Source organism: Leuciscus leuciscus, assembly GCF_965113295.1.
Source record: "Leuciscus leuciscus genome assembly, chromosome: 1".
Taxonomy (NCBI): Eukaryota; Metazoa; Chordata; class Actinopteri; order Cypriniformes; family Leuciscidae; genus Leuciscus; species Leuciscus leuciscus.
The window spans coordinates 21,491,146-21,518,923 of NC_138725.1; the positions used below are offsets into that span (position 1 = coordinate 21,491,146).

The 27,778-nt window shown below is 40.1% G+C and overlaps 1 protein-coding gene and 2 long non-coding RNA genes across 5 annotated transcripts in view; 1 reads left to right on the forward strand and 2 right to left on the reverse strand.

The window, feature by feature from the left end:
* LOC309503063 overlaps nt 1-27,778 on the forward strand; it is a 182,259-nt gene that overhangs the window by 87,722 nt on the left and 66,759 nt on the right. The window lies entirely within an intron of this gene.
* The window catches only part of LOC309499143 (uncharacterized protein), a 156,678-nt gene that overhangs the window by 77,574 nt on the left and 51,326 nt on the right, over nt 1-27,778 (reverse strand). The window lies entirely within an intron of this gene.
* LOC309497681 lies at nt 7,213-11,470 on the reverse strand. Its single transcript, XR_014205645.1, has 6 exons — nt 10,608-11,470; nt 10,192-10,228; nt 9,939-10,009; nt 9,612-9,667; nt 9,288-9,369; nt 7,213-8,885 (listed from the first exon to the last, which is right to left on the reverse strand). It is a non-coding gene; the product is annotated as an uncharacterized lncRNA (long non-coding RNA).

Below are 27,778 nucleotides of genomic sequence, written 5' to 3' on the forward strand. Positions count from 1 at the left end.
GACAAGTAGACACAAATGTGTAAAATGCCATTCACTGAAATACAACGACAGACACAAACTTGTAATATATATTTTGCGTTTAATCTTACATTCACATTCGCGGTACTTCCTCAATTAGGCACTTGCAACTTCTCAAATCTGTCACTGCAATTTCAAATTTCGCGCCTTGACTTTTGCTACTCTTTTCGCGATATACAGGTGCAAAACTAACTTGTGCACTTGAAACTCAGAGGCGGTGAGAGAGAAAGGGGGGCGGGAGGAGGGGGGGTTCAAAGGAGTCGTTTTATTGGTTGGCACCTAGCCAATGAAATGGGACTTCGATGATGTCACGAAACCCGCGTGCACTGAAATACTGTCTATGGCAATAAAAAGCTAACATGGCTTAATGCATTAGACTGATATTAAAATAAATAAACGATATTATCAAACTCAGTAAACACCATGCTAATAATGCATACAACAGAAAAGCAGATGAGCACAGAATATGACGAAAGAAAGCAAATGTGTGTTCAGTGCAAATAAACTTGCTGCCTGTGTTTTATTAATAATGTAACGAATTATGTGGGGGTTTTTTATATTTTTTTATAACTGTTGGTCCATTAAGCCTCATTAAGCGTTTTCTTGGTTTATATGGGAGGAAAACGTACAATTAAACGCGTTGAGTTCATATTCTGTGCTCAACTGCTTTTCTGTATGCTTTGTTTGTATGGTGTTTCCTGAGTTTTGGTCTATTAATACCACTGTCTCAATTACACGCGTTGCGTGTATTTAAAATAATACAACAAGGTTTGTTCTAATGGAATTTATTGATTGATAAAATAAAAATTAAATATCCCCAAAATATATGAAGGTGGGGATATTTAATTTTGATTTTATCAATCAATAAATTCCATTAGAACAAACCTTGTTGTATTATTTTAAATTAATACTGTGAAGCTGCTTTGATACAATCTGTATTATGAAAAGCGCTATACAAATACACTTGACTTAATAATGCATACTACAGAAAAGCAGATGAGCACAGAATATCAACGCAACGCGTGTAATTGAGACAGTGGTATTAAAAGACCAAAACTCAGGAAACACCATACAAACAAAGCATACAGAAAAGCAGTTGAGCACAGAATATGAACTCAACGCGTTTAATTGTACGTTTTCCTCCCATATAAACCAAGAAAACGCTTAATGAGGCTTAATGGACCAACAGTTATAAAAAAAATATAAAAAAACCCCACATAATTCGTTACATTATTAATAAAACACAGGCAGCAAGTTTATTTGCACTGAACACACATTTGCTTTCTTTCGTCATATTCTGTGCTCATCTGCTTTTCTGTTGTATGCATTATTAGCATGGTGTTTACTGAGTTTGATAATATCGTTTATTTATTTTAATATCAGTCTAATGCATTAAGCCATGTTAGCTTTTTATTGCCATATACAGTATTTTAGTGCACGCGTGTTTCGTGACATCATCGAAGTCCCATTTCATTGGCTAGGTGCCAACCAATAAAACGACTCCTTTGACCCCCCCCTCCTCCCGCCCCCCTTTCTCTCTCACCGCCTCTGAGTTTCAAGTGCACAAGTTAGTTTTGCACCTGTATATCGCGAAAAGAGTAGCAAAAGTCAAGGCGCGAAATTTGAAATTGCAGTGACAGATTTGAGAAGTTGCAAGTGCCTAATTGAGGAAGTACCGCGAATGTGAATGTAAGATTAAACGCAAAATATATATTACAAGTTTGTGTCTGTCGTTGCATTTCTGTGAATGGCATTTTACACATTTGTGTCTACTTGTCTGCAGCTTCAGATTCAGAATACAGGTTTGTGACTAATGTTTGCGAGTGCAAATTTCAACATTCAGCTTCAGATTTTTATTTTACAGGTTTTCACATTGGAGCTGTGAGTGTAAATGTTCATGTACAAGTACAAATATGTATTGTACAAGTTCTCAAATTCACATCTACGTGCTCTCGAGTTTTGCTACTATTTTACCTTCATATTCAGCTCCTCATCTACAGCCAAAGCCCATCACATTCCAGAGATCAGGGATAATGATACTAATAATAATAATAGCCTATATTCTATAGATTAAATTTGTTCTATTTAAAAACTGTATTATTACTGTATACCCCCTTCTACTGAGTTTAAAATCATCTTTAATGTTAATTGTTGATTACCTTTCCTCTGAATATTTATTAGACTTAATAAGTACATGCTCCACTGTTTCTCTGATTCCACAGCATTCACACAATCCTGTAGGATGTTTTCCTATTATTTGCATTGTTGAATTGAGTCCTGTATGTCCCAGTCTTAATCTAGAAATAATACAGTCTTTCTTCCTTCTCCCACTTCAAGTCCTTCCTCTTCCTACCAATGGTTGTATTAAATGTAAATGTCTACCTTTTTCTCATTATCCCCATACAATTGCCAATTTTTATTTATCTCCCTTTTATTTATTGATTTGATTTCTAATTTGCTATACCTAATTTGCATCATATCTGTAAGATTTCCAAAACTAGTATCTGACTTTTGAGCTTCCAGGTGATATACACTACCCCAACCTGTCCCTGCTGTGGATCCTTAGATGCATCTGTGAAAACCTGTATATATTGTTCATACTTAATACCAATATATTCTTTTGTCATCTCTGCTTCCAACATCCTCTGATCTTTATCTTGTCTTGATTCCAATAAGAATAGATCTACATTTGGTTGCGAATAATTACAGCTTCTTTACATCTCTTAGGTAAAATCCCTTCTTCCCATACCCTGTTATAAACACTAGAATGATTTTAAGAGATTCATCACTTAACTTGTTTAACATTACATAACTAATTCCGTCCTGTCCTGGGGGCTGTTCCATAAAAGCCGCTTAGAAAAGCGGGGATTAAAGTCCAAAACCGGACTTGAATGAGCCTAACAAATAAGTTGGGGCTAAATTGGTTCCATAAAAGGTAATTGAAGTTCACGCAATCTCACTAATTTGATCCAGGTTTATCTAGTCTAGATAATTGCGTGTGCACGCGTTTCTTAAGCAGCCCTAGAGGTCGATCGTTGATTAAATCGATCCACCATCAAACAGCGTATATTTTGTGCGGTTTTATGCGTTTGTGGCATGTTTTTTTTTTTTTTTTCTCAGTGCAAAACTTACATTTTACAGTTATATTCTCCATCTGTAAATGTTAGAAAGTCGTGCAAATGTATCCATTTTGCTACTAATCTTCATATTGAACAAGCGCTGCTGCGCGCATGCGCGCCAAATAGGTGCGCTGTAATTCTGACTAAAATATACATTTTGCATGGAAATTAATATGCGAAATTTTATAACACTAGAAATATCTTGTAATTATAATAATTTATCTTTAGGATGTTGGATAAGTTGCAGTGAACTTCTAGCGAACAGAAGTAGTGAACAGAAGTAGCCTAATTCAGGGAAGATTTTTTTTTTTTTTAAGAAACTAAATATATAAAGATACAAAATATAGTTTTGGGTAGGACCTATGCTACTTAATAAAGATGAGGTATACTTATTTAGAATGCTGGGAATTGCAGCTTTTAATGCAATAATTTTTTTGGAGAAAGCAATAATCCCCAGTTTTAAATGAGTAGATTTAGTTTCTAAAGTACATTATGGAGAGGATAAAATTAAATTAAGAGCAAATGTATACATTTTGAAAAGATATGTGCAACTCTAAAATCAAAGAATATTCCATAAAATAAAGGAATATTAGCCTACATTAACTACATTTTTATATATAACCCTCCCTCCCTTTTATTTCTAGTTATTTGTTATTTTATTTATTTACTTATTTAAAATTGAATATTTGATATTCAAATAATATTACTTGAATAACTTAGGAATTATGTGTCATTATAAGAGTTTGATATAAATATGTGAATGTTACATTTTTATTAATATTTATTTATTGTTTTTTGTCTTTTCCCCCTTAAATCATACGTAAAAGTGTCTAACTATGTACTTTTTGGTTATTGTTCTAATCGTGTTTTTTAGGCTGTGTGTTGGTGGGTATTATCACAAAAGAAAAAAAGTAGAAGGACAAATAAGGAATATTTATTGGGGGAAAATATGATGTCTTTAAAGGAACTGTCAATTTGTATAATTGTGTTAAATGTGTTTGAATTGAAGACATAATATGCTAAAATATTTGTTATTTGGACATTATATGTCCCTTATTTAGAATTTTAAACCTACAAGTGTATTTTTATGATAGCAATAACTGTAAAGGGACTATTGTAATGGGGTAAATCAAATGTAGGCTAATATACTGTCAATTACTAAGCTCAGATTCATCTTACCAGTTAAAATTTATACTGTGTTTTTGTAATTATTTATTTTTAATTTTGTGATTTTAACTTCTGCTTTACAAAGCTTTTTTTTAGATTGTGTTCTAATGTTCTTCTAATCATAAACATGTACTACAGCTGCCAAACAAAACCAGAGAGAAATGTATTCATAAATCTTTAAAACAATCTAATTCAATCTTGGACACAAAACATTCAGCCAGTAAAAAATGAAAACCTGCAGTAGCCTATATTGTATTTAGGCCTATCTATCTATCTATATACAGTATATTTATCAATGTAGCATTATTTAAGTTGATTTTCTGTATACTGTGTATTTAATTTTGGACTAATAGTGGTTAATAAAGTCCAATAATGGTATGAGAGAGTGTCAGTGGTAATATTATTGTGTTCCTATTGGTCAGTGTTAGAGGATCTGTGTAACAACTGAGGCTTAGCCTGATAGTTAGCCTGCCCTGGACCAGGCTAGTTTCCCAGCATAAGTTGCCAGCAATGTTCCCTCTAAGCTGCGCGCGCGCGCGGCCGCGCAGTCCAATCGAAGTGGCCGCGCAATAGATTTTTCAGACCGCGCAAACTATTTTTTTTTTTTTTTTCAGGGGTTAAACATCTGAGCATCAAAGGCGATGCAGGCTAGGTAATAAACATTTAAAATACTGACATGTGACAACCAAGCTGGATGTACGTTAGAATGTTTACGTAAAACTTCAAATAATAGCCGAGTCCCAAATAGACGTCTATTTTACACGCCTGGTGTGGATACAGGTTTGGATAAATAAAGGCCGGTCTCTAATAGAGAGTTTTGTATTTAATCTTCTAAAACCCGTCAGATCGTCGGTTTAAGCCAGTTCTATGGTGCAGATTTGCGCACGCAAGAGAGCCCTGCGCTGGGCGGGAGCTGTAAGCGCAAGCAAGGCAGGCAGAGAGAGTTAAGGCCAATTTATACTTCTGCGTCGAGTGTACGCCGTAGTGTACGTCGTAGGCTACGCACGTAGGTGACTCCGTCGTGAGCATTTATACTTCTGCGTTATGTTTGTGTTGCTCTACAGTTACACCACCGAGACGCTAGTTGGCGGGGGCGGGTTTTAATTTTCCACTGTGTTTAGATTCCTCGCGGCTGTTTTGAGTTTAGGCTACTAGCGTCTGAAAGAGAGTGGATCATGTTGGAGTTGGAGCTTATCGAGGTGGAAAAACAGTTTTAGTGAAATCACTAAAACTAAAAGGCAGAAACGAGAGAAGGCGTCGGAGGAGATGGTACGTGCAACCTGTGAACCTGTTGACGGTTGAACCGAATTTAAAAATGACGGGCGGTTCAGAAGAACACGCCGGAAATGTGTAGGAGGAAATGCGATGCTACCAAGCCGACCAATCACAGATCTTGCGGTCCGCGTCTCCGCGACACGTAGTTACATTTTTGAGGAGGTGCGCGTCAGGGTACGGCGAAGGGTACGACGTATGATACGCGTCTATGCGTATGCTACGCCGTACCTACTACGCGCACCCGACGCAGAAGTATAAATTGGCCTTTAGCGCCGCGTCGCGTCGCGTCTATGACAACTCGAGGTATCAAGCCTGGTTTATACTCGACGCGTCCGCACGAGCGCGAAGGTGCGCGCGGCAAAAATGACATCATCGCGGAGTGGGCGGTCGCGCGCGTTGGGTGCGCAAGGGTCCATTTCGCCTGGCGGTGTGCACGGCAGATTTTGTAACAACGCGCGCGGCGCCGCATCCGAAGATGAACGACTTCGAACCGAATCTGGCCGAGCTCGAACTTCTCACCACACTGGCACCCAGTTTGCACGTCTAAATGAGTTGCTTACATTTTAAAAATGAGCATACAATAGCATAAAAAGTATTTTTAAAGAACATAAAGGTCCATGTTTAATAAAAATGTTCACGAAACTTAATGAAATGTTTAGTGAAATTAGAAAATATGTAAGAGATCGTTAATTTAGTTATGTTGTATACACATTCTCATATCCATATATTTTGTTTTATTGTCACTAGCAATAATCTTAGGGTTTACTGGGTTTTACAGGATTCTTTTTGTAGTGTGGTATTGGTGGCCGTGTACTAAAATAAACATTGTCACGTGTGTATAGCTTTCTTCTTCTCATCGCTGATTCCTGATGGTTAGAGGATAATTACTGGAGTCGCCCCCTATCGTTTCAAAGAATAGTACAACGGCGAGCGCGTCGAGTATAAACGCCTCGTCCGTTTGGGGAGGTGCGCGCGCAGTCTGCGGAGACTCGCGCTGCGGAGCCAGGCGAAAGTATAAACAAGGCTTCACACACCGGACTAGAAGCGCCGCGTCGCGTCCATGACTATTCGAGGTATCGCAGACCGCACCGGACGAGAAGCGCGCGTCGCGTCCATGACAACTCGAGGTATCGCAGACCGCACCGGACGCGCACTTTGTCAGTTTATGGCCAGCAATATAGTTATGTTTAAGGACATTGTGGAATTAAGATCATGTCTGTACTAGGCTATATGATTGTACTGTACAAATACAATCGTTGCTACCCAGCTAACAATTTTACGTTCTGGGAACGTTAGTTTTTGGTTCCCGGAACGTTCCCAAGAACGTTCCCTATTGGTTAGCCAGGAAAGTTTTCTTTACGTTAATAGAACGTTCCCTATAGGTTAGGGGAACGTTCCCGGAACGTTCCCGGAAGGTTCTCGGAACGTTCCCGGAAGGTTCTCCTAACGTCTACACATCCTGATATGCCTGTACACAAATTATAGGTCTACAAACAACATAATCTACATTGTTTATTGTTCAAACACTTAAAAATCCTATGAATATATTATTACAATAAATTGAATTTACAGAAACTATCATTAATAAGTAAATCAATCAGTTTGTATTAAATAAATAAATCAGCACACAATCCATGTTTTTGTTGATTCATTGTTTAATTATCAACCTAAAATAAGTCATCAAAAACAGCGTTAGCAAAATGTATTCAGGAACAGTAATTTACATTTAATATTTCAAACATGAAAATATTTCAATAAATAAAACTGCACAAACATTTTAATTAAAACTATCTTTTTGCAAACTGTAGCCTATAACTTAGAACAAAATTGAAAAAGTCTTCATTTATATACAATATACATGAATGTGCCTATCTTCACTCCGCTCAAAACATTTAAACTCCCAAAACCATCTGCAAATTTAACAAGAAAATAAAAAGACAACGCGTTACATGTACACACAATCCCATGCCAAAATTCAAGCCCTGTAATGGCATTAAAATTAATCCGGAGCAAATGAAAAGAGTGAGGTGGGATTGTGTGTCACAAGCTGTAGGAGATATGAGAGCACGAGCACTGCTGGTATCGTGTATTTATTCAGATATTTCAGCATCAATGTGTATAGAAAAATGTATATATTTGAAAACACTACATTGCATTTATTTATATTGCACTATTTATTATTTCAGACTACAAATCAAAAAAGGAATGTTTTAGGGTAAGGATATCCATTAAGCCTATGTACCCTTTAAGCCCACTTTCAACTCTGAAGTCAAATAAAAAACAGAGAAAATAATATTCAAGTCTAGTGAACTCTGACCTGCGAATTCGCTCTACATATAACGTATAAGTCTCACCTCCAATGAAGAATTTGAAAACCTGTAACTGCTGTGTTGTTTATGAGAGAGAAAGAGAAAAAAAGTTTGAAACTACTATCAATTTTTTTTTTTTATCTGTGACTTTACACCTACAAATTCCACTGTCACAGGTGCTCAGTTTTGCTATAATAATGCCCTCACAGAACATGGTAATAATCAGCCATCCATGCAAAAGCAAAGGTCGGTGTAGTTTACAGGAACATCTGTCCAGGCCAACATCTGATGCCTTGATGCCTTCCGCTGGGATCCCAGAAAACATGAAATAAAATATATATATATATTACAGTTCAAAATCTATCATACATACATCTCATCTGGTATCACAAATTATCATTCCAAGTTCACTTTAAGATATGCTCAATATTAGGGCTGCACAATATTGAAAAATTTAGAGTTTATTTAGAGATATCAGCCGTATGGTTTAGTGCATGCGCGGCTCCAGGTTTGTATCTGGTAAATTACCCCACTAATAATGCCCAGAATGGTACCAAACTTCTACAGTAGTACAAATAGGTTCTGTACTCATTAAACCAGGCATTGGAAAGTTTGTAAGTAAAATCAGGAGTTTATTTAAATAACATTTGCCTGATGGCGAATGCTACTGCTGACGCGAATGTTGATGTCACTTTATGAGTACAGAACCCATTTGTACTTCTGTACTACTCATTTTCCCCGACGTAGAGCAGATCGGCACACAACAAAAACTGCTGTTCGGATGTTCCCTTTTCTGATATTTTAGCATTCGTGACATTTTAATTAAAACAGAAATAAGAATTTTAGTGTAATAAGCGAAAATTAACAGTAAACTGAGATCACCTACCGCTGCAGATGTGTACGGAAGTGAAAAGCAGAAATGCTTAGACCTCTTTCCGGTTCGACCGCTGGGCGCTCTGCATAACCCCTATTGGGGGGATTTTGTAGAGGAGTGAACCTGCATAGAAAATTACAATAGATAACAAGCATAGATAAATACAATAGAAGAAAAATACAGTTGAAATAAGCAGTGCATTATGTTTTTCAGTTAAATCTGAAAACATCAGGTACAGAAATTGAATTATCAAAATGTAAAATAAGTCTTCACTGTAAAAATAAAATAACTATAAATTAATTAAATGTATCTTTGCTAAAGCTACAAGTCATTTTCTCTTTTGATGTTTGATCACCATTGGCGACACAAACAGCTGCGGGTACTTTAGGCTACTGTCCCTTTAAGACGAATGCGCAGACCTAATATAAATGACACGCATCTGTTTTCTTTCTGTTTAAAACACACAAGACTGTTTACGAGGAAACTCGCCAAGATGGGCATTTTGACAAGATGGGCTAAACTCACCTTCTTCATCTACTGACTATGGATGGCATCAAGGTCTTGTCCTGAAGAATCACAGGGCCAAACAATAGGGATTATATCTCATCTGGTAACAAGAGCAAAGCCATAACTTTAAGAACTCTAATGATATATTTACCCCCTGATATTGCATTGGGGATATCAATTCAAACATTTTTCAAGGCTAAGAGTATGAGCCACAGCTGCCCAAGATATCTGTGAAAAATAACTGCCTAAAGTTGTCGACCCCCTGAACCACATTCAGCATTTAAAAGTACAAAGAATTTCAGTATTGATCAATAAAAAAAAAACATACAAATACATAAATACCTTTGAGTTGGACAGTATGGTGTCAGTCTCATTGGCCAACATAATTCAAAACAGACCTAAAGAAATAAAATAAAATATACTAATGATCAGGATATCATGTTATCATAATAGTTAAATGAATTATTATAACTATGACCATTATAATATTGTATTAGTCGCCTATTATTTAGCTGATTATTTAGCCAACATGCTTCTCAAGGACAATCTCACTGAAAAACCCTGGGGTTAATGATTTTAAAATGTGAGACTTATTTCAAAAGCATAAATCTTACAGACCCCAAACCTTTGAACAGTAGTGCACTGTATGTTTGAGGTGGTTTTGCTTACTAGTCATATGGTTCATAGCCATGGAGATTGTCTTGGACAGGGGGTGCAGCAGGCCATCACAGCATGATGATCTAGGAACATAACAAGCTATTTGTCATAGAGCCAACAATATTACATGGGATTGGTTTAATAAAAGGAACCAAGCTAGAACAGAGGTGAAATGCAGAAAAGATAAAATATATAAAAATCTTAAGATAATATATTGTGAAATAAATGCATATGGAATTATTATCATGATTAAACAATAACTCACCCCTTGTTGTAGAGGATTTTTTTTCTCTCTCGCTATTCTGAAATCACATTTTAGCAATATTGGTAAGTGACGTCACTGATTAAGTTAACAATACAGTGCATTCTTTTAGGTTAAATAAATTAGCTTACTTTCAATCACCCATTGACAAATTACCAGCAAAACTATAAAAAAACTGTTATCTACACTAAATATGTGTTTAAAAACCCAAACTTTCATAAATAAGACCTTAACTTAACGTAACTTAGGCCTAACGTTCTCTTCTGAAACCGGTTAGCTTAGATGCTAACGGACTTTTTCAAAGACACAAAACCATTTCTTTAAAGTAAATATTCAACAGAAGCGTGTCAATTACACGTAAGAAATGTGTCAGGGACGTTTGTGTGTATTATTTGTGAGATTTTGTTGACTAAACTTACCTGAAAGCAGTGAAACCAACAGCGACAGACGGGAGTTTTGTTGTTTGTCAGTTGTTGATGACGTTTCTGGTTTCCATCTGCCCTTGCGCAGCTCACGTGCGCGCTCCAGTGTTTGATTAAGCGCATGCGCATTAAAACACTTCAAAGTCACGCAGCATTTAAATAAACATATAGAATTTAAAATGTATAACATAATTTAAAATATCATTAATAAAAAGTTATTGCGAATAGATCTGAACGTTGTTGGTTATCTTATAACCTTAGGGGACCGTACTGACGACGTTGTCAGTTGGTAATCTGCCTGTTAAGTGATATTAAAATAATAACCTGCAGAGAACGTTCCCAGAACGTTCTCTTTAGGTTATACAAATAAAACCTAAAAATAATTAACTAAAAAAGACTGCCTACCAATGAGCAAAGTTATTGATTACTTAGGCATTATCTACTGCCTGATAATGGTCATGTAATTAAGCATTTGATAAATGGTGTTAAAGCACAAAACATTGCAAACCATTCAATTGGTTTAAGAAAAATAGAACCTAAAAATAACTTACAGGGAATGTTCTCTTTAGGTTATAAATTAAACCTAAAAATAACCTACAGGGAACGTTCTGGGAACGTTCCCTTAAAGTTATAAAACTTGGTTGGACGTCACCACGACAGACCGGTACATCGACCGCATTACTGCAGAAGCTGCACCGATCCGTCTGTCAATCTCCCGTTCCATCCTTCCCTCACTCGCGAACAAGACCCCAAGATACTTAAACTCCTCCACTTGAGGCAGGAACTGAACCAACCTGAAGTGGGCAAACCACCCTTTTCCGACTGAGGACCATGGTCTCGGATTTGGAGGTTATAAAAAGTTATAAAAATATAGAACTTAAAAATAACCTGCAGGGAACGTTCCCAGAACGTTCTCTTTAGGTTATAAAATTAAACCTAAAAATAACCTACAGGGAACGTTCTGGGAACGTTCCCTTAAAGTTATAAAAATAGATCCTAAAAATAACCTACAGGGAATGTTCCCAGAACGTTCTCTTTAGGTTATAAATTTAAAGCTAAAAATAACCTACAGGGAACGTTCTGGGAACGTTCTTGTTTGGTTCCCAAAAAAATAACCAAATGGGAACCAAACGGGAACGTTAGAGGAACGTTCTGTGTTTGCTGGGTAGTACTTATTTTATAGATACTAGTATCTATTCCATTAAGTACTAGTACTTATTCATTAGCTACTAGTGCTTATTCTTTAGGTTGTAGCGTAAACGACTCGGGGTAAATGTGAATTAGCTCAAGAATATAGGGGATATTAATATTTATAACTCATGGTCATAATTCATAAGTCGCATGTACATTTATTTTATCAATTATCGAGATTACCTTGTTCTGTACTGTCTGATCATTACAGTTAAGAAGGGGTTATCTCTTTTCAAACTCCAAGAAAGTTTTATCTTCTGGCCGCGAATATCAAACTTTCTGAGTTTATGAATTAAAACTACTCAAGGTAGTCAATATCGAGCTTGTAGCTTAGATCTTTTAAAATTTCATTGACTTTATAAGGTGGGTTTTCAAACACAGAGACAATTAAAAGTATAAATGGGTTTATTAATAAATAGGCACACACTAGAGATTATATAAACTACAAACATAAGCGTACGTAAAAATGCAAACAACGAATAAACATTTAACCGAACAAAAACATAAACATAGCGTGATCAGAATGAAAATGGAATGAAAGAAAGAAAGAAAGATATAGAGGGAAGATAGAGGGTAACTTAAATCACAGACCTAAGACCTAGACACCTGGAACAGCTTTTATAGGAATCAATATACTTGCGAGTTGTGGTACTCTTTCAGTGTGATGCTGAAAAGGGGACGCGCGCGTGCGCGTGTCCGGCTGGTTTGCGTCTAGCTTTGTCTTCTGGGTCGTTTCGCAAAACGATGTAAAGGCTCACTTGAATTTAACGTTACCGAGAAAGTTCAGATTCGTCTCCCGGGATGGGAGAGGCTGGAAATCTTAGTTGCAAAGACCGGCTGTTACGACTCGAACATGGGTTCGTTCGATGGAGAAGGCCAGGGCCTCCTCCAGATGTTCCTTTGGAGAAGCGCTGCGCCGAGGAAGAGGGTCCAGAGAAGTTGGATGAGTTGAGAGGAAGAGAGAGGAGAGAGCGAGCGTCTGCTTGTGTTTTGGTTTTAAAGCAGCGCGGGGTAACGCCCTGTTTGATGACGGGACCCAATGGAATCTTTCGGTTCTGAGGCGGGAGCGTTTCATTGTTTGTGAAGGAACGCCTCTTCTGATCGTACCCAGAAAAATGCATTAAAACTTTAATACCACATTATGTATAGAAATATAAACATTTGTGCGGAATATAGTTTATATTTCTGTATAAAGAAGCTCAGTACGATCCGTATGATATCATACCCGACATTAATATCAGTTAATGAAACAGATACATCTCAAATGTATCAACACACGTGTCCATTACATCTGCAGAGGTGCATAAATATCTCAATTTATCCCATCACAACCCATAGACAAGAAAACTACATAAAAACATTTCATGCGTGTGTGTAACTTGTAGTTTAGGAGTTTCAGAGTGGTTTGGTGTGTGTGTGATTCAGAGCGGGTTTTCTGTTGAGATCGGAATGTCAGTAATGTCTTTGAAGCTCACACTGTCGAGAGGGGGGAAGCGAGTCATAAACGGGGGTTCAGTTACAGAGTTCGCCAAGTCTGTGGGACTTAGAAAGTGTTTTCACTTTTAATTAGTATATAAATTAAAAGTCAATTTTTACCCATCGAGCCATAGTCGTTACATATCCCCCTTTTTGTTAGATAAAGACCTCGGAAGGACTTTATCGAACAACAAATTAGCGCAATGGTCAATGGCAAGCGGCTGATGACTGAGGACTCAGGTCAAATGAGGTTTAGGCGAGCCCCGGATCGGGACCCCCTTTTTGCGGTTCCATAGGAAACCACCAGACACGGCTTTGTGAGCTTTGCTGTGGCTGCTCACATTTGGTAGGGTCTGGTACAGGGTGAAAGCCAAGACGGGAGTCAGGGCGTGGTCGGTTGCTGTGGAGGTACACAGCGCAGCGTCAGCTGCGGTCCAGGTATGGACACAGGTGAGGTGGGAAAAGGAAAAGTCTGTTCATCAGAGGCCCGCATGACTTTCTTTGTACACAGCGGAGGTAGCGTTTAGCGGCTCTGAGGCGTGCAGTGTAGTTGGTAAAGTTCGTTTGTGCTGTGTAATCACTGCAATGGTTAGGGTGGGTGGGTGGTTTGTCTGTATGTGGCGCAGACATTGGTTTGGTTACTCAACTGCAGGTCAGTCAGGACCTTGAAGCAGTAGGTGTCAGTGTTCGTTTTCTGTGTCTGTGTCAGACGTGGCTGCACTGTCTTCATCTGTGATGTAAGAAGACTCGGGCTCACCAGTGTTCTGGGGAGAGTGGTTCCAGTTTCGACGGTCTGGGCTTGGAGTTCTGGACGGCGGGTGGTGCTGGTTCCAGAATCTTTCTGAGCGGTCGGTCCGACGCTTTGGACGGGCACCGTCACAGTCGTGCCGCCACCTGCTGTCTGGTTCTGAGCGGTGCTCAGAGACGGAGTGAATTGTGTGTGTCTTTACCGTCTTTTCATCCATGGCCCTTTGCTTGGTGTAAGCCTTGTGGGCTAAGTCTCTGAGTTTTCGAATAGACATGGTTCGTGGGCAGACGAGCACACCGAGATGTTTACTCACGGTGCTATGCAGGTTCCGCAGAAACAAGGTTCTAAAGGTTATATCTTCTTCCATATCTGGTGTGTTGGTTGCTCCGAAGAACGTTTGTCGGAGTCGGTCATAATAGGAGTGTGGGTGTTCAAGTCGGGCCTGTTTCACGTCTAGGGCCGTGATAAACCCTTGGTCTGATTCTGGGTCAGAGAATTCGCGGATCAACGCTTGTCGCAGTTGCTTGTAATCTGCTTTGACAAGCTGTGGTTGGCGATCCAGAAAACTACGCACCTCTCTGCTTGAGGTGATTCTTACCAGGTACAATTTGTCCCAAGCTGTCGCGTTGGCGACAGTTTGCAGGTGAAAGTCAATGTCTTGAAGGTAAGCGTGAACACTGTGGTCTCCGGCAAACGTAGGAATGTTTCTGGCCATCTTGTCGAGGTTTGTTGGACGAGAGCTGTTGCTGGGGGCCCAATCCGTCTGGAGAGGATTCTGACCCTTTACAGCTCTTGGTGTTTGGCTGACAGGCGTGGTGTTGTGCAGTGGGCTTTCGCCCCCCTTTTCAGCTCTGGGTGTGTGGCTGAAAGGCGCAGACTCGCTGGAAGGGGGAAATGGTGTGAGATGTTCTTCCCCTTCCCGGTCGCGGTTGAAACTGTAAGCATGTCTCAGTTCTCTGCGAACCATGTCTGGTTCGCCTTCGAGATCGTGTCTCTGCTGAATGAGCTGATGGATTTTAGTCTCTGCTCTCTCAAGGAGAGCTTCAGCCCGTTGGAGCCTTTCGTTGAGTTCCTTCCGGGTGTTTTCCTCCGACTGCTGTCTTTGATCTGTGTGCAGACGAAGATCGTCCAGGGCTTTTTGAAGTCTTTCAACTTCCTGTTGTAGCGTTGTGTCCGTCTCGTCCTCTTCCTCGGTCAGGAAGATTAGCTGGTCTAGCCGACTCTGTGTGTGGGCTCGGTCCTTCCGGGCTTCTGTGGCCTGGAGCTGTAGTGCGGCTGCCTTCTGTTCCATGTCGAGGCTGAGCCTTTCGCTGGCCCGGGCCTTGGTGACGAGGTTGAGTGCGAGTTTTCCGAAGATTTTGGCCAGCTGCTCGTGGTCGTACTTCTGGGTTGGATCGTAGGTCTCAAACTGGTCCAGGTACTGTGGGACTGGGTTAGCTCGACATCTCTGCTTACTGTGGTGAGAGAAGCACAGCACACACAAAAAGAGACACAATGCAAGTTTGTTTTAGGGTTAATGAGCTATACTCATACGGGCTATGCCGTTTATGAGAATTTCGGGGCTAACTGATGCCGACAGTTAGCTGAGCCAATTTCGTGGGTATGGATGAAACCCACAATAGAAATTTGGACAGGCGGTAGCCTGGGGGTCGTTTTAGCGACGCCCGCTTTGATCGTCACTCTATTATTCAGCTTTCCTGGGGTCTCTCTTAGGTTCTGTGTCTAAGTGAAATGAAAGAAACAAATCACAACAGAGTGGAGAAAGAGGCAAGGTTGAAGGTAGGGAAGATCAGAGGGAAACACAACACAAGGAAGTGAATTGGTCTGCAATGAAATGTCACAAACAATAACACGGGGAGCGTTATTTAAGGAAAATAAATAAAATAAGATACAATAAAATAAAATAAAGAGGCCTAAGCCTTATTAACACTGCGAGCGTTCCTGATCGGGCCAGGAGATGCGTGGGTTATCGGGACAGGACCTCGAAAGAAGGTGTGTCTTAGAGAGAGAAAGGTGAGTCCAAGCACTTAAAATACACCCGAAGGAATAGCTGGTATTCTGTGGTTCCTAATAAGTGGATGGGTTCTATCAAATTTTAGTTTACCTGGGGTGAATAGAGGTCATCCAGGTGGAAACCAGCGGGCGCGGTCAGACTCTCCGACGGTCCCAACACCAGACAGGGCGCAGTGTCAGTAACGCCGGACAGATGATCCCGCCCACCGGAAACCACCAGGGATGACTTTTGGATTACCACAGTGCACTGACTGGGTCCTGCCAATAGATACACAATAAGGGATTGAGAGGTTAGACTTAAAGTGAATTAAGGCTTTCTGTTTTCATCAAATTGAGTAAATATGTATGCAGGGGTCAGAGGCAAAGGCTTTACTAAAATAATGATACAATGCAAAGGAATTATGATAACCGATGGTTAATTATCGGAATAACCTACCCCCCCCCCCCTTTGAAAAGGCTGGGGAAAGAGAAAAAAAAAATTATCAATGAAATAAAATTCAAATAAACAACACAGGCTTGGGACGAAGGCAGAGGGATAGGCCCTGCAGTGGGTTTGTGCCACAAGGGAAAGGGGCGTATTCCTTCTCCGTGGTCCACCTGGTTGTTAGTGAACACAATTTAAATTAAAATTCAAACTAGTTTAAATTAAAATTCAAATAAGCATGCAAGGAGAGGTCCCAAAATAATAATAATAAGGAAGGAAAGAAAATCAGAATGATAACAGTGATGTATCAATACTAAAAATAATCAAAACTGAAATTCAGAATGACTTCCTATAATCCTTACAACAACACTGAGGTTATTAGTATTGATTATAAAAATAATCAAACAAAAAGGGTGGCAATGAGACACTTCAATTGCAGGCTGGGGGTTAAACAGATATTGATAAGTCGACCCAAGATCGCCACACGGTGGCGTGCTTCTTCCTAGGTGGACCTTATCAATGAACTGAGTGAATCAAATCTAAGTTTTTAATTCGAAAAGTTTTCCCTTTTTTTTTCGAACTTAACTTAAAGTGTGACAGTCAAAAACAGAAAAAGGAATTGTCTAACTCCAAATAATATCAGCATAAGCTAAGCTTGAATGCAGTTAAGTATTTGAGAGAGAAAATGAATGCAGAGAGAAAAAGAAATTGAAAGCAGGTATTATCTTAGAACGCCACGAGATGGCGTAGTTGCGCTCGCGCAGGCTGACGTCAGTGGGAGGCGACGCTCACGCAGGATGACGTCGGTGGGGGGCGCGTAATTTGAGCCCTGCCACACCTCTAGAGGCTGCCCTCTAGTGTCGGTGACGTGATTCAGCAGTTAAGACAGCAGATTTTTTTATCTGTGGAATCACGTGGTGTTTTGCGCTTCTGTTGCATGCGGAAAACTGACGCGAGTTTCACAACATGTGACTAACAGGAATTACACATTATACATTACACATTGAGACGGTTTTAGAATAAGAACAGGGATTATCATCTTTTCTTAATTCATAAAACTGGTCTCCAATTACTCATTACATATAAAACGGTTTACATAAAAACAGGTATTAAAACTTCGTGTTTTAATCACTAGAAACTGTGAGCAAACAGGCATTGAACATCTATTTACTTAAGCTGTGAGCACAACAGGCATCAAACAGCTGTGAGCAGGACTTATCATCTGCTCATCTCCCATAAGCATTAATCAAAATAGCACTTTTATGATTTTTGCGTAGGTTTACGAAATTGGATCGCGAGGCCAATTTCTGACCAGGAGCTTATCGTTAACGTATTGTATATCATAAGGCCTATTACGACTGAAAACTATCAGATTTACGTCTTCGTCCTAAAAGAGATCCTTCGTCTTCATTTAGTCGGTTTAAATCATGTTACATGTATCAACTGCAAAGAGTTTTGCTTCGTCTTTACAGAGACAGATGTAATGTCATGAACTGCAGTTTTAGCAGAGCTGGGCTGGCTTTTGTGCCCGCGATCAGCTGGGTGAGTTCGCCTTGGCGACTTATCTCACAATTCAAAACGCGCGTATAGCCTACAATTATTAATACCAATAATACACATTCAACTGAAACTGAATTTGTCCACCAAATAAAGTTTGAAACTGCTCGAAATGTCTCCACCATAATACATGTAGCGTAAACGACTCGGGGTAAATGTGAATTAGCTCAAGAATATAGGGGATATTAATATTTATAACTCATGGTCATAATTCATAAGTCGCATGTACATTTATTTTATCAATTATCGAGATTACCTTGTTCTGTACTGTCTGATCATTACAGTTAAGAAGGGGTTATCTCTTTTCAAACTCCAAGAAAGTTTTATCTTCTGGCCGCGAATATCAAACTTTCTGAGTTTATGAATTAAAACTACTCAAGGTAGTCAATATCGAGCTTGTAGCTTAGATCTTTTAAAATTTCATTGACTTTATAAGGTGGGTTTTCAAACACAGAGACAATTAAAAGTATAAATGGGTTTATTAATAAAATGGCACACACTAGAGATTATATAAACTACAAACATAAGCGTACGTAAAAATGCAAACAACGAATAAACATTTAACCGAACAAAAACATAAACATAGCGTGATCAGAATGAAAATGGAATGAAAGAAAGAAAGAAAGATATAGAGGGAAGATAGAGGGTAACTTAAATCACAGACCTAAGACCTAGACACCTGGAACAGCTTTTATAGGAATCAATATACTTGCGAGTTGTGGTACTCTTTCAGTGTGATGCTGAAAAGGGGACGCGCGCGTGCGCGTGTCCGGCTGGTTTGCGTCTAGCTTTGTCTTCTGGGTCGTTTCGCAAAACGATGTAAAGGCTCACTTGAATTTAACGTTACCGAGAAAGTTCAGATTCGTCTCCCGGGATGGGAGAGGCTGGAAATCTTAGTTGCAAAGACCGGCTGTTACGACTCGAACATGGGTTCGTTCGATGGAGAAGGCCAGGGCCTCCTCCAGATGTTCCTTTGGAGAAGCGCTGCGCCGAGGAAGAGGGTCCAGAGAAGTTGGATGAGTTGAGAGGAAGAGAGAGGAGAGAGCGAGCGTCTGCTTGTGTTTTGGTTTTAAAGCAGCGCGGGGTAACGCCCTGTTTGATGACGGGACCCAATGGAATCTTTCGGTTCTGAGGCGGGAGCGTTTCATTGTTTGTGAAGGAACGCCTCTTCTGATCGTACCCAGAAAAATGCATTAAAACTTTAATACCACATTATGTATAGAAATATAAACATTTGTGCGGAATATAGTTTATATTTCTGTATAAAGAAGCTCAGTACGATCCGTAGGATATCATACCCGACATTAATATCAGTTAATGAAACAGATACATCTCAAATGTATCAACACACGTGTCCATTACATCTGCAGAGGTGCATAAATATCTCAATTTATCCCATCACAACCCATAGACAAGAAAACTACATAAAAACATTTCATGCGTGTGTGTAACTTGTAGTTTAGGAGTTTCAGAGTGGTTTGGTGTGTGTGTGATTCAGAGCGGGTTTTCTGTTGAGATCGGAATGTCAGTAATGTCTTTGAAGCTCACACTGTCGAGAGGGGGGAAGCGAGTCATAAACGGGGGTTCAGTTACAGAGTTCGCCAAGTCTGTGGGACTTAGAAAGTGTTTTCACTTTTAATTAGTATATAAATTAAAAGTCAATTTTTACCCATCGAGCCATAGTCGTTACATATCCCCCTTTTTGTTAGATAAAGACCTCGGAAGGACTTTATCGAACAACAAATTAGCGCAATGGTCGATGGCAAGCGGCTGATGACTGAGGACTCAGGTCAAATGAGGTTTAGGCGAGCCCCGGATCGGGACCCCCTTTTTGCGGTTCCATAGGAAACCACCAGACACGGCTTTGTGAGCTTTGCTGTGGCTGCTCACATTTGGTAGGGTCTGGTACAGGGTGAAAGCCAAGACGGGAGTCAGGGCGTGGTCGGTTGCTGTGGAGGTACACAGCGCAGCGTCAGCTGCGGTCCAGGTATGGACACAGGTGAGGTGGGAAAAGGAAAAGTCTGTTCATCAGAGGCCCGCATGACTTTCTTTGTACACAGCGGAGGTAGCGTTTAGCGGCTCTGAGGCGTGCAGTGTAGTTGGTAAAGTTCGTTTGTGCTGTGTAATCACTGCAATGGTTAGGGTGGGTGGGTGGTTTGTCTGTATGTGGCGCAGACATTGGTTTGGTTACTCAACTGCAGGTCAGTCAGGACCTTGAAGCAGTAGGTGTCAGTGTTCGTTTTCTGTGTCTGTGTCAGACGTGGCTGCACTGTCTTCATCTGTGATGTAAGAAGACTCTGGCTCACCAGTGTTCTGGGGAGAGTGGTTCCAGTTTCGACGGTCTGGGCTTGGAGTTCTGGACGGCGGGTGGTGCTGGTTCCAGAATCTTTCTGAGCGGTCGGTCCGACGCTTTGGACGGGCACCGTCACAGTCGTGCCGCCACCTGCTGTCTGGTTCTGAGCGGTGCTCAGAGACGGAGTGAATTGTGTGTGTCTTTACCGTCTTTTCATCCATGGCCCTTTGCTTGGTGTAAGCCTTGTGGGCTAAGTCTCTGAGTTTTCGAATAGACATGGTTCGTGGGCAGACGAGCACACCGAGATGTTTACTCACGGTGCTATGCAGGTTCCGCAGAAACAAGGTTCTAAAGGTTATATCTTCTTCCATATCTGGTGTGTTGGTTGCTCCGAAGAACGTTTGTCGGAGTCGGTCATAATAGGAGTGTGGGTGTTCAAGTCGGGCCTGTTTCACGTCTAGGGCCGTGATAAACCCTTGGTCTGATTCTGGGTCAGAGAATTCGCGGATCAACGCTTGTCGCAGTTGCTTGTAATCTGCTTTGACAAGCTGTGGTTGGCGATCCAGAAAACTACGCACCTCTCTGCTTGAGGTGATTCTTACCAGGTACAATTTGTCCCAAGCTGTCGCGTTGGCGACAGTTTGCAGGTGAAAGTCAATGTCTTGAAGGTAAGCGTGAACACTGTGGTCTCCGGCAAACGTAGGAATGTTTCTGGCCATCTTGTCGAGGTTTGTTGGACGAGAGCTGTTGCTGGGGGCCCAATCCGTCTGGAGAGGATTCTGACCCTTTACAGCTCTTGGTGTTTGGCTGACAGGCGTGGTGTTGTGCAGTGGGCTTTCGCCCCCCTTTTCAGCTCTGGGTGTGTGGCTGAAAGGCGCAGACTCGCTGGAAGGGGGAAATGGTGTGAGATGTTCTTCCCCTTCCCGGTCGCGGTTGAAACTGTAAGCATGTCTCAGTTCTCTGCGAACCATGTCTAGTTCGCCTTCGAGATCGTGTCTCTGCTGAATGAGCTGATGGATTTTAGTCTCTGCTCTCTCAAGGAGAGCTTCAGCCCGTTGGAGCCTTTCGTTGAGTTCCTTCCGGGTGTTTTCCTCCGACTGCTGTCTTTGATCTGTGTGCAGACGAAGATCGTCCAGGGCTTTTTGAAGTCTTTCAACTTCCTGTTGTAGCGTTGTGTCCGTCTCGTCCTCTTCCTCGGTCAGGAAGATTAGCTGGTCTAGCCGACTCTGTGTGTGGGCTCGGTCCTTCCGGGCTTCTGTGGCCTGGAGCTGTAGTGCGGCTGCCTTCTGTTCCATGTCGAGGCTGAGCCTTTCGCTGGCCCGGGCCTTGGTGACGAGGTTGAGTGCGAGTTTTCCGAAGATTTTGGCCAGCTGCTCGTGGTCGTACTTCTGGGTTGGATCGTAGGTCTCAAACTGGTCCAGGTACTGTGGGACTGGGTTAGCTCGACATCTCTGCTTACTGTGGTGAGAGAAGCACAGCACACACAAAAAGAGACACAATGCAAGTTTGTTTTAGGGTTAATGAGCTATACTCATACGGGCTATGCCGTTTATGAGAATTTCGGGGCTAACTGATGCCGACAGTTAGCTGAGCCAATTTCGTGGGTATGGATGAAACCCACAATAGAAATTTGGACAGGCGGTAGCCTGGGGGTCGTTTTAGCGACGCCCGCTTTGATCGTCACTCTATTATTCAGCTTTCCTGGGGTCTCTCTTAGGTTCTGTGTCTAAGTGAAATGAAAGAAACAAATCACAACAGAGTGGAGAAAGAGGCAAGGTTGAAGGTAGGGAAGATCAGAGGGAAACACAACACAAGGAAGTGAATTGGTCTGCAATGAAATGTCACAAACAATAACACGGGGAGCGTTATTTAAGGAAAATAAATAAAATAAGATACAATAAAATAAAATAAAGAGGCCTAAGCCTTATTAACACTGCGAGAGTTCCTGATCGGGCCAGGAGATGCGTGGGTTATCGGGACAGGACCTCGAAAGAAGGTGTGTCTTAGAGAGAGAAAGGTGAGTCCAAGCACTTAAAATACACCCGAAGGAATAGCTGGTATTCTGTGGTTCCTAATAAGTGGATGGGTTCTATCAAATTTTAGTTTACCTGGGGTGAATAGAGGTCATCCAGGTGGAAACCAGCGGGCGCGGTCAGACTCTCCGACGGTCCCAACACCAGACAGGGCGCAGTGTCAGTAACGCCGGACAGATGATCCCGCCCACCGGAAACCACCAGGGATGACTTTTGGATTACCACAGTGCACTGACTGGGTCCTGCCAATAGATACACAATAAGGGATTGAGAGGTTAGACTTAAAGTGAATTAAGGCTTTCTGTTTTCATCAAATTGAGTAAATATGTATGCAGGGGTCAGAGGCAAAGGCTTTACTAAAATAATGATACAATGCAAAGGAATTATGATAACCGATGGTTAATTATCGGAATAACCTACCCCCCCCCCCTTTGAAAAGGCTGGGGAAAGAGAAAAAAAAAATTATCAATGAAATAAAATTCAAATAAACAACACAGGCTTGGGACGAAGGCAGAGGGATAGGCCCTGCAGTGGGTTTGTGCCACAAGGGAAAGGGGCGTATTCCTTCTCCGTGGTCCACCTGGTTGTTAGTGAACACAATTTAAATTAAAATTCAAACTAGTTTAAATTAAAATTCAAATAAGCATGCAAGGAGAGGTCCCAAAATAATAATAATAAGGAAGGAAAGAAAATCAGAATGATAACAGTGATGTATCAATACTAAAAATAATCAAAACTGAAATTCAGAATGACTTCCTATAATCCTTACAACAACACTGAGGTTATTAGTATTGATTATAAAAATAATCAAACAAAAAGGGTGGCAATGAGACACTTCAATTGCAGGCTGGGGGTTAAACAGATATTGATAAGTCGACCCAAGATCGCCACACGGTGGCGTGCTTCTTCCTAGGTGGACCTTATCAATGAACTGAGTGAATCAAATCTAAGTTTTTAATTCGAAAAGTTTTCCCTTTTATTTTCGAACTTAACTTAAAGTGTGACAGTCAAAAACAGAAAAAGGAATTGTCTAACTCCAAATAATATCAGCATAAGCTAAGCTTGAATGCAGTTAAGTATTTGAGAGAGAAAATGAATGCAGAGAGAAAAAGAAATTGAAAGCAGGTATTATCTTAGAACGCCACGAGATGGCGTAGTTGCGCTCGCGCAGGCTGACGTCAGTGGGAGGCGACGCTCACGCAGGATGACGTCGGTGGGGGGCGCGTAATTTGAGCCCTGCCACACCTCTAGAGGCTGCCCTCTAGTGTCGGTGACGTGATTCAGCAGTTAAGACAGCAGATTTTTTTATCTGTGGAATCACGTGGTGTTTTGCGCTTCTGTTGCATGCGGAAAACTGACGCGAGTTTCACAACATGTGACTAACAGGAATTACACATTATACATTACACATTGAGACGGTTTTAGAATAAGAACAGGGATTATCATCTTTTCTTAATTCATAAAACTGGTCTCCAATTACTCATTACATATAAAACGGTTTACATAAAAACAGGTATTAAAACTTCGTGTTTTAATCACTAGAAACTGTGAGCAAACAGGCATTGAACATCTATTTACTTAAGCTGTGAGCACAACAGGCATCAAACAGCTGTGAGCAGGACTTATCATCTGCTCATCTCCCATAAGCATTAATCAAAATAGCACTTTTATGATTTTTGCGTAGGTTTATGAAATTGGATCGCGAGGCCAATTTCTGACCAGGAGCTTATCGTTAACGTATTGTATATCATAAGGCCTATTACGACTGAAAACTATCAGATTTACGTCTTCGTCCTAAAAGAGATCCTTCGTCTTCATTTAGTCGGTTTAAATCATGTTACATGTATCAACTGCAAAGAGTTTTGCTTCGTCTTTACAGAGACAGATGTAATGTCATGAACTGCAGTTTTAGCAGAGCTGGGCTGGCTTTTGTGCCCGCGATCAGCTGGGTGAGTTCGCCTTGGCGACTTATCTCACAATTCAAAACGCGCGTATAGCCTACAATTATTAATACCAATAATACACATTCAACTGAAACTGAATTTGTCCACCAAATAAAGTTTGAAACTGCTCGAAATGTCTCCACCATAATACATGTAGCGTAAACGACTCGGGGTAAATGTGAATTAGCTCAAGAATATAGGGGATATTAATATTTATAACTCATGGTCATAATTCATAAGTCGCATGTACATTTATTTTATCAATTATCGAGATTACCTTGTTCTGTACTGTCTGATCATTACAGTTAAGAAGGGGTTATCTCTTTTCAAACTCCAAGAAAGTTTTATCTTCTGGCCGCGAATATCAAACTTTCTGAGTTTATGAATTAAAACTACTCAAGGTAGTCAATATCGAGCTTGTAGCTTAGATCTTTTAAAATTTCATTGACTTTATAAGGTGGGTTTTCAAACACAGAGACAATTAAAAGTATAAATGGGTTTATTAATAAAATGGCACACACTAGAGATTATATAAACTACAAACATAAGCGTACGTAAAAATGCAAACAACGAATAAACATTTAACCGAACAAAAACATAAACATAGCGTGATCAGAATGAAAATGGAATGAAAGAAAGAAAGAAAGATATAGAGGGAAGATAGAGGGTAACTTAAATCACAGACCTAAGACCTAGACACCTGGAACAGCTTTTATAGGAATCAATATACTTGCGAGTTGTGGTACTCTTTCAGTGTGATGCTGAAAAGGGGACGCGCGCGTGCGCGTGTCCGGCTGGTTTGCGTCTAGCTTTGTCTTCTGGGTCGTTTCGCAAAACGATGTAAAGGCTCACTTGAATTTAACGTTACCGAGAAAGTTCAGATTCGTCTCCCGGGATGGGAGAGGCTGGAAATCTTAGTTGCAAAGACCGGCTGTTACGACTCGAACATGGGTTCGTTCGATGGAGAAGGCCAGGGCCTCCTCCAGATGTTCCTTTGGAGAAGCGCTGCGCCGAGGAAGAGGGTCCAGAGAAGTTGGATGAGTTGAGAGGAAGAGAGAGGAGAGAGCGAGCGTCTGCTTGTGTTTTGGTTTTAAAGCAGCGCGGGGTAACGCCCTGTTTGATGACGGGACCCAATGGAATCTTTCGGTTCTGAGGCGGGAGCGTTTCATTGTTTGTGAAGGAACGCCTCTTCTGATCGTACCCAGAAAAATGCATTAAAACTTTAATACCACATTATGTATAGAAATATAAACATTTGTGCGGAATATAGTTTATATTTCTGTATAAAGAAGCTCAGTACGATCCGTAGGATATCATACCCGACATTAATATCAGTTAATGAAACAGATACATCTCAAATGTATCAACACACGTGTCCATTACATCTGCAGAGGTGCATAAATATCTCAATTTATCCCATCACAACCCATAGACAAGAAAACTACATAAAAACATTTCATGCGTGTGTGTAACTTGTAGTTTAGGAGTTTCAGAGTGGTTTGGTGTGTGTGTGATTCAGAGCGGGTTTTCTGTTGAGATCGGAATGTCAGTAATGTCTTTGAAGCTCACACTGTCGAGAGGGGGGAAGCGAGTCATAAACGGGGGTTCAGTTACAGAGTTCGCCAAGTCTGTGGGACTTAGAAAGTGTTTTCACTTTTAATTAGTATATAAATTAAAAGTCAATTTTTACCCATCGAGCCATAGTCGTTACAAGGTACTAGTGCCTATTCTTTAGATACTAGTGCTTATTCTTTAGGTACTAGTACCTTTTTAAAGATATTAGTACTTATTCATTAGATACTAGTACTTATTTATTAGATACTAGTACTTATTCCAATAGTGACTAGTTCTTATTTATTAGATACTACTACTTATTCATTAGTTACTAGTTCTTATTTATTAGATACTAGTACTTATTCATTAGTTACTAGTACTTATTATTAGATACTAGTACTTATTCATTAGATACTAGTACTTATTTCAATAGTGACTAGTAACTATTCTTTTGTTACTAGTAACAAATTATTTTTTTTGCCATTGACTTCTATGGGGATCTGTCATTCAGATATCAACTATTCAGTTCTGACTAGTATGTATTCCAATTGTGACTAGTACGTATTTATTAGATACTAGTAGTTATTCATTAGGTACTAGTACTTATTTTTTAGATACTAGTACCTATTACTAGATGCTAGTATTTATTCAATAAATACTAGTACTAAGTCATTAGATACTAGTACTTATTCAATAGATACTAGTACTTATTCATTAGATACTAGTACTTATTTATTAGATACTAGTACCTATTAATTAGATACTAGTACTTATTCAATAGATACTAGTACTTATTCATTAGATACTAGTACTTATTTATTAGATACTACCCAGCTAACAAAAAGACGTCCCTAGAACGTCCTCTGCGAACGTCCTCTGGACGTCTTCGTGTAGGGTTCTTTAAACGTTAGCAGGACGTCGCAGGGGACGTTCGCAGGACGTCCCGAGGGACCTTAGTGGGACGTTTGGAAAACATTCGGGGACCTTTACAGAACGTTCATTAGAAGTCCTTTTAACATCCTTGTATCATTTTATTTTATTTTACTTCTGGCTAACCAAAGAAAACAGACACGTTGTAAGGAACAAAGTATTTATTTGAACAATTGTAAAGGTGTTGTGCTCTTTCCGTGTGTGCGTGTGTGTGTGTGTGTGTCTTCAAACGCGCTGGCAGCTGTGTGTGTTTGTGTCTCGGTCGGTCAGCTGTGGGGTTAGCTGCTAGTCCGTTGGCAATTCTTCCCCCTGGCATCTAAAACAACAAAATGAACACATTCAGTAGTGTTATGGTTTTATATGTCTATATATGAATATGTGAAATATAACGTCGTCTCATTTCAGCAACATTTAACGTTAGTTTCGTAGTGTTAGCATAACGGTTAGCAGTGGTAACTTACACGGCGGACAACTTCAGCAAACGTTTTAAAAGGTCAAATTTTCATAATATGTAATGATGTATAGTGGTTACGATAACTAATGTATACTAATCTAAAAATTAAAAATACCTTTTAGACTGTCGAAAGAGAAAACACAAGAAACGTGCTGCAAATAGAACAGAACACAACGGAAATGTTTCCGGGGAACCCAATAAGTGACGGACCCGGCTAGGACGCGCTTACAGCTGTCTACTTTTATTATTATTTAATTTTTTTGCAAAAAATACAGAGATGACACCTTTATGGCATACAACTTTGTATACAATATACAAAATGTATTTACAATATGTTCAATGTCATATTAAAGAATACTAAAAAGAACAATGAGCTGAAGACTAAAATAAATAAATAAATAAAGATAGAGAAAAAGAACATGAGGGAAAGACATTAATCTATACATCAGTTACATTGTACACATTTTGTCATGTTATGTTTTTGCTAACTGGGAGCCAGGTCTTTACACTGGCTCCCAGTTAGATTTAGGATTGATTTTAAAGTATTATTAC